The 7328-nt window shown below is 38.4% G+C and overlaps 1 pseudogene; it reads right to left on the bottom strand.

The window, feature by feature from the left end:
- Window positions 1-267: 267 nt before the first annotated feature.
- LOC112850006 (translationally-controlled tumor protein-like) lies at window positions 268-852 on the bottom strand (annotated as a pseudogene).
- Between the last annotated feature and the right edge of the window lie 6476 nt (window positions 853-7328).

The following is a 7328-nucleotide window of genomic DNA, read 5'->3' as shown; positions in this document are numbered from 1 at the left end:
TAGTCTACGATTAGGGTCTAGCTTCTCCAGGACAGATGGATTTAAATATGTATTAAACTAAGAGGCATTCTGTCAAATGAGTTTAAATGCATTTCATTTTCAGACAACCTATATGACATGATATTTTTTCTTAAAAACAAAGCCAAGATAAATCAAAGTCAAGATAAATGAAGAGCTCAAGATGACATCAGTCCCGTTTGTCCAAGTCTTGGTGTTGTGTGGATGGACAGAAGTCAGTTATGACAGATAATAGGTGATACATCCAATCTAATAGCCAAATTCATTAACATTTTTTTCCATTTCTAAACCATCCTTAAAGACAATCATAGATGGGGTCACACCATCCTCATGATAGTCCAGCGGAACAGCCACACTATCTGGACTAAGGTTTTCATAGAGAATGGTAGTTTTGGAAATGAACAAGGATGTGCTTGATTTGTTCTGCAGCCTGCATAAAAGGTTTTACTCTTTCTGATCTGTTGTTCAAGTTCTTTCCCTTTGGTTTATTTCATGTTATCTTTGATGTACTTCTTGTAGGCTTCTTTTGTGAATGTAGTTTCCCACAAGTGATGGTTCATGACAATATCAACACCAGCAATGACTGTGCTCTCAGTGCCTTCACCTCCGGGGTCTTCGATGGAGGCATTTCCACCAAAACAAGTGAGTCATCAATGTTACCCTCTGTCCTACTGACCATCTTCCTCTCCATCTCCAGGCACAGCCTTTCCATGATCTCCAGGATCTTGTAGATGTCAGAGACCATCTCATCACAGCTGATGAGGTCCTGGTAGATGATCATGACTATGGCTGGAGAGAGACTGCAGTGGCACTAGCTTGGCAGGAGCCGGGAGCTCTGAGTGAGAGTGGCACAGCCCCATAGGTGGGGGTTGGAGCGGGGAGAGAAAGCAATGCACCTCAACTTTTCAATGCTATGTCTATAAATCAATTAATAAATAACTTACTAAAAAGGTCAGGTGTAGAAGAGCTTTATTGAAATATATCTGTCAATGAGATGCCTGGGTGGCTCAGTCAGTTGGGTGTCTGACTTCGGCTCAGGTCATGATCTCACAGTTTGCGAGTTTGGGCCTTGCGTCAGGCTCTGTGCTGACAGCTCGGATCCTGGAGCCTGCTTTGGATTCTGTGTTTCCCTCTCTCTCTGACCCTCCCCGGCTCATACTCTGTCTCTCTCTCTCTCAAAAATAAATAAACATTAAAAAAATTTAATAAAAATGTCTGTCAAGATGAGGTTTTAATTCTTTTAAATGACAGCCATAACAGAAAAAAAAAAAAATATCTTGACTGTAAGAACACAATACACATACAATATATTTTAGATTGGTATTCTTTAAAATATTATTTGAACTCTTTTAACATAAATAGAACTTATCACTAGATGTAGAAATTGGTTTTTTTTAAGTTTATTTATTTATTTTGAAAGAGAGAGAGAGTGCAGGCAGGGGAAGGGCAGAGAGAGGGGTAGAGACAGAGAATCCCAAGCAAGCTCCCCACTGTCAGCGCACAACCCAATGCAGGGATGGAACCCAAAGACCGTGAGACCATGTCCTGGCCAAAACCAAGAGTTGGAGTTTAACCAACTGAGCCACTCAGGTTCCCCATAAATTAGATGTATCATTATCACACACATCGACTTGCTTTTGAATATAAGAAAAGCAAGTAGGAGGAGAACAGGGATGTCAGATGTCCTCTGGAGCCACCATTCATGGAATGCTTGCATTTAAAGCTCAAAATCTGGTAACTCCCAGACACCTCACATCTTAACTTTCCACAGGCCAGATTGGTTGATAATACTACAAGTTCAAAGGGAAGAAAAGGCATCATATGCAAAGACCATTGCTAAAATACATGATTACCTGATATCCACACAGTATAGCAAGAAGAGAAAGGGCTTTAGGATACAATATCCTAACTTGAAACTTAGATTAGGTACTTAGGAGCTATGTCACCTTAAGCACATACTTACACTTGCCGAGCTTCAGTTTCCTCATCTTGTATATCAGACAAATAATAGTTACCTTAGAAAGTGATTAAATATAGAGATTATTTGCTAAAAGCTTCTGGCTTACTAGGTAATCAAAACATAATAGTTATTGTCCAAGCATGTGCTGATTATGCATAGTAGTTGACGGCTGCTGGATAGTCTCAACGTCCTTAATGGTACCAATACACAGCAAATTGAAATAAGCCCCATGTGAATTCCTAGAATTTTTAAAATTCTTCACCTTTATTTACTACCTCTAGAATACCTCTGACTGATTCCATAAGATCAGCACCAGGTTAACCATCATCAAACATGGTAATCCTCTCTTTGCTGTTTCCAGAATCTGATTTCTCACCTTAGTTTTGAAGGGCACCTCAGATAGCAGCAGGAATAGCCACTCATCTTGAAACTCCCTAGTGAGTACTCTTGGCATGACCAAATCGAGGACTCATTATACTCCAGTTGTTGACACAAAGGACTTGCAGGAGTGGAATGAAAGAGCAAAAGAGTGAACTAGTTTATAGAAAATAGAGAACAACACCCTACTGTCCCAACCCTCCCTTACCAAACAAACAAACAAACAAAACATCCTGGAACCCAAGACACCATACACTTTAACAGTCCAACAGTGCTCGCTTAAGATGAACAAGGATAGGAAATTATTTTCTTGAAACCTGGCTTACCCACTGCTACTTCAGTTTCAGGGGAGAAATCGATAGATTGCGTCTGGAGCTAGCATTGCTTAAATAAACAGAATGTGCATAGCAGCGGTTCATCCTGTTATCAAGGCTCTATTTGTACAATGGACCTCACTTAAGGTCACTGCCACCAGTGGCTATCAATGCACATGATTCCACTTCCTTGTGATTCCTACCTACATCAGCATGCCTAATTGCTTCATCCATGCCATGTCAATTTCCTATCAACAGGGGCATTTGTGTTGTTACTGTCGATTCAACTGTTTCATGAAGTCAAGTATGGAACTCTGGAATACCAGAAGAAATAAGTAGTATCTTTCACTCTGAAGAGTGTGCTTTACAGACCAATTTTTCAGCTTTGGCATGAGTCTCATTTCCCTTTCTCCCAAGCAAAGAAAATCAGAACAGTCTTTAAGAATTCTCTCCATACTCTCTTTGATGTAGAAACAGTCCAGCTGCACTTTATCCCCTCTTCCTTTTATCTCCTGGGAAAAGGAGAAGCTGGATGGCTTAACCAAGTCCTAGCCTATATCCCAGAGGGAAAAAAAAAACAAAACATAATATGTCCTAAAGGATAGAATGAGTGGTAGGGAAATCTCTCCCTGAATGCTGATGATGCAGGCTTCTGTCTGGTCCTTCTAAGCATCATACCTGATGTATTTATTTTAAAGAAATTATAATAGCCCAACATTGGTTTTTAGATTCACCAGAAGTGACATATCTTCTTTACTGTGAATTTTTTAATGCCAGAAGAAATACAACGAGATCTGTCATCTAGAGGTCACTGCTTTCTTCACGCAGATCATTACTACTTACGATGAGATAGTAGCTGGGTGCTTGTGCCAGACTCCTACAGGAAAAGCTGTTGAAGGAGAAAAACCGTTGCTTTATATGCTCGCAGACCAATAGGGAATGACATCCGGGGAGAATATATGAGTATTGGGCCAGTAGCACTGGTGATAGTAAGCATGAACAATAGTAGAAAGCAATCGTGCTCATCATCTTTTGAGCGTAGCACTCATCTTTTCAATGATACTTTATGGATATCATTTCATTTCACTATTTTTAATTTGCTTTATCTAAAAGAGAAAGTCATGTGCTGGATCATAAAATCTAGTCAGTTCTGAAGGATAGAACATGAAAATAAAAGTCTACTGTCTTCCACCCAGAGACACTATGAAATAGTCTGGTTTTAGGACCTCAGATAATTATCTTAAGAAGTACAAACGTTACATGCATATACCTGTTTGGTAATTTGTCAATATTAAACATGATCTATATCCTTCCATAGAAGTCGACACTTACAGTTCCACACTATAATTCTAAATCTTTGCTAACAATATAATTACTTATTTTATTTCTTATTCTGTTATAACCCTTATATTTGTATACCACATCCTTAAATTTCTGTTTCTTTACTCAAATATTTTTAAAGAGTATGTTCACTTCTAAAAGAAGGGAAAGAAAGGAGCACTTGGGCGACTCAGTTGGTTGGGCATCTGACTTCGGCTCAGGTCATGTTCTCACAGTTCATGAGTTCAAGCCCCACATCAGGCTCTGTGCTGACAGCTCAGAGCCTGGATCCTGCCTCAGATTCTGTGTCTCCTTCTCTCTCTCTGCCCTTCCCCTATTCATTCTCTCTCTCTCTCTCTCAAAAATAAACATTAAAAAATTAAAAAAAATAAATAAAAGAAGGAAATGGGAGGGAGGAAGTATATTGGATTTATTTATTTTACATATTCTTTATTAATACTTGCTTGCTTATTTATTTTCTTGTATACTCTCTTAATAGTGATCTTCACTTTATGCCTAGGCCCTCTGGCAACTTAATCATGTATTTGTTATGAAGAACACATTTTGCAAAGGTATTTTTCTGAAAGCCCCAAGAATTTCTATTTTAATTTATACCAATTGTTTTTCACCTTAGAATTGTCCTTACTTTTGCTCTCTTACGTTAGGCCTTTTCTCAGATGCCTTGTACTGCTTACGACAGCTATAATACCTCCTAATAAATATAGTAAGAAAGACCTGTGATTGGCACAATGTCTGAGCTCTTTCATATCCAAATTAAGTCTGTTATAATCTCACACTTGATTGATCATTCGGTTGATATTCTGATTTCTGTGTCCAATTTGTCCATTTGTCCATTTGAGTCCATGTTTGTGTAGTTTTTCTCCTCTCTGGTTGATCTTGGTCGTCCATTCATGTTTATCAATGCAGAATTCTGTTACTTAATATTCTCTCTAGCATTGTATTTTATATCTATTTGTATTTTTTAATATATCCTCCACTTTGGAATCTTAGCACCTCTTAAATCACTTTTTTCTTATCAATATATGTATTTATGACATGCTCTTTGTTATTATGAGATTTTGTAGAAACATCCATATTACTTTTATAAATGATTAGACTGCGTCTTCCTTTCCATTTCTACCGACTCTACACCCTGTTATCAATGTTCATCACTTCCCACAGTGATTTCAAAATCACCTTGTACTGGTCTTTTTGCCACCAGCCAGCATCCATTTATTTCACATTAGAAAATAGTTAGCCATTTTAGAAAATAATGCATTGAGTCTACCACGTTCATTTCCATAGTGAAATAAAGGGAGGAGATGAGAAATGCCATTTACTTTTCCCACATTAACTTAAATACCTTTGAAATCTCTTGAACTGCATTAGTAAACACAGATCGCTAAGGAATATGGACCCAAGAAGAGCATATCATTGTTTAAAGCAATTTCCTTCAGACACAGTTTCCAGTGGGAAAGATTGGCTTTAAAAATGAAAACCGGTATATTGGGAAAGGTGCATTATAGCTGCCCAGCTAACCAATTGTTTTCCATTAGAAAGAAGTAGAAAGGAACTAGATGCTCAAGTAACTGCTTAAATGGATTTGGTTCCTGGTAGCCTCAGGAGGTGTTATAATTACCCTGTTAGGGGTGTTCCATTGGATGACTACAGAATTTTATTCAGGTCTATTTCCAAAGTAATTTTTGGATTTAAAAGTGGAATAACTCAATAAGAGTTGTTCTCACTGGGAGTCATTCCAGTTCCCCCTAAGCTTCCATATAAAGACAGGATTTGAGAAACAATGAATAAGATAATCCTTTTAAATCTTCCTCTTGATTGGAAGCGATTCAATTTATTCCAAAGGCAGATTACTGTGAACGAAATTCTAAATTAAATTGACTTAATATGTGTTGCTCCTGGGATCTCTAGAAATTTGGGGATATTACATTTTGACATCTAGGGGAATGCATACCTGTTTTAATCTCTCTAACATCTTTTACTTTCTTCTGACAAGGACACCTCATTTTGTTTGGGGAACTTCTTCCCCCCTCCCCCAGCAGAATGGAGGGCTCCAGCCCCAGAGCCTCCAGACCCCTGCTCAAAGGATGGGTAGGTATTTGAATCTGGGCGATCATCGTATGCTTCCACTTTGGGTCAATGCTACCTTGTGATCAGAATCTTTCCCTAGGATTTTTTCCGTGTCCCCTTTGGTTAGAGATCCACACGTATGTGGAACCAACGCGGTGTGCGAAACTGAAAAGAGTACTGAAGGAAGGTGAATTTAACTGAGGCTGCGCTGGCGGTAAGCAGCCTCCAGCCTTCTCCAGCTACAGATCCTGGAGTCTCTGCTTCTCCTGGCTCATTCCGGAACTTTCATTGCATGAATTATCAGTTGCTCACCACTAAGTCTCATATTTCCTAAAACTAGAAATACATTTTTTAAATAAAAAAAAATTGTAAAGAAATTTTTTAAATAAAAACTCCTTGTAACATAGGAATCACGCTGTTAAACTGTATCCTATGTCAAAAGGCAGCTCTATCGAGAAGAAAGTGTATGGGTTTAGAATATCCCTGCACACTGATTAGAATGCAGACTGTCTCTGTGGCACCTTAGCAAGCTACTTTGCTCCTATTTAATTGCTAAAAATAACACATTAATGCTTATTTTAAAGAACAGTGCATCTGAAAGTACTTACCACTGAAGGATCTCAGAAACAGCACCAAATAGTATCTATCTTCCGAGCATCACGGAGCAAATAACAAAAGCACAATATAAAGATGGTTACAGTTAAGGAGTTAGGGAAGTAAATGTTTTCAGTAAAACCAAAGTGCTGTGAGACAATAAGCGAGGCACATGACTTAAACCTGGAGCTACGGAAATAGGATTTCAAGTCCATAGGTTAAGGAGTTTATCAGATAACAAATAGCATTACAGGCACACACTGACATGAAAAGCATTAGAACACGGGGCACACACACGCACGCACATATATACAAGACACTCCTACACTCTGGGCATGAAAGAATGACTAGAAACCATGGGAAGAAAGGGGAAAATGTACAAGTCATCAGCAATGAGGTATCCGTGTGCTATCATTTACCTATTTGCCACTCTTGGGGTAGATTTTTAGCCTTCAACTAGGATATGTAAATCTCAGTCCACAAAACTAGTGCCCCGCCAAAAAAAAAAAAAAAAAAACAGCCAAAAAGCAAACAAAATCCAAACCCAAACCTCTGCATTCTTTAAATGAACTTAATTTTCTCTCAGAATTCTCATTTTGCTTGGCAGTGGGAAATGAAATCTAATTCTTAAGCCCCAATCTTTGCTCAATGCCTAG

This window comes from Puma concolor, chromosome C2 (assembly GCF_028749965.1).
Source record: "Puma concolor isolate L17-30 chromosome C2, mPumCon1.1.hap2, whole genome shotgun sequence".
NCBI lineage: Eukaryota > Metazoa > Chordata > Mammalia > Carnivora > Felidae > Puma > Puma concolor.
Note: the sequence above shows the minus strand (reverse complement) of the source record. Positions and strands in the feature narration are given on the sequence as shown.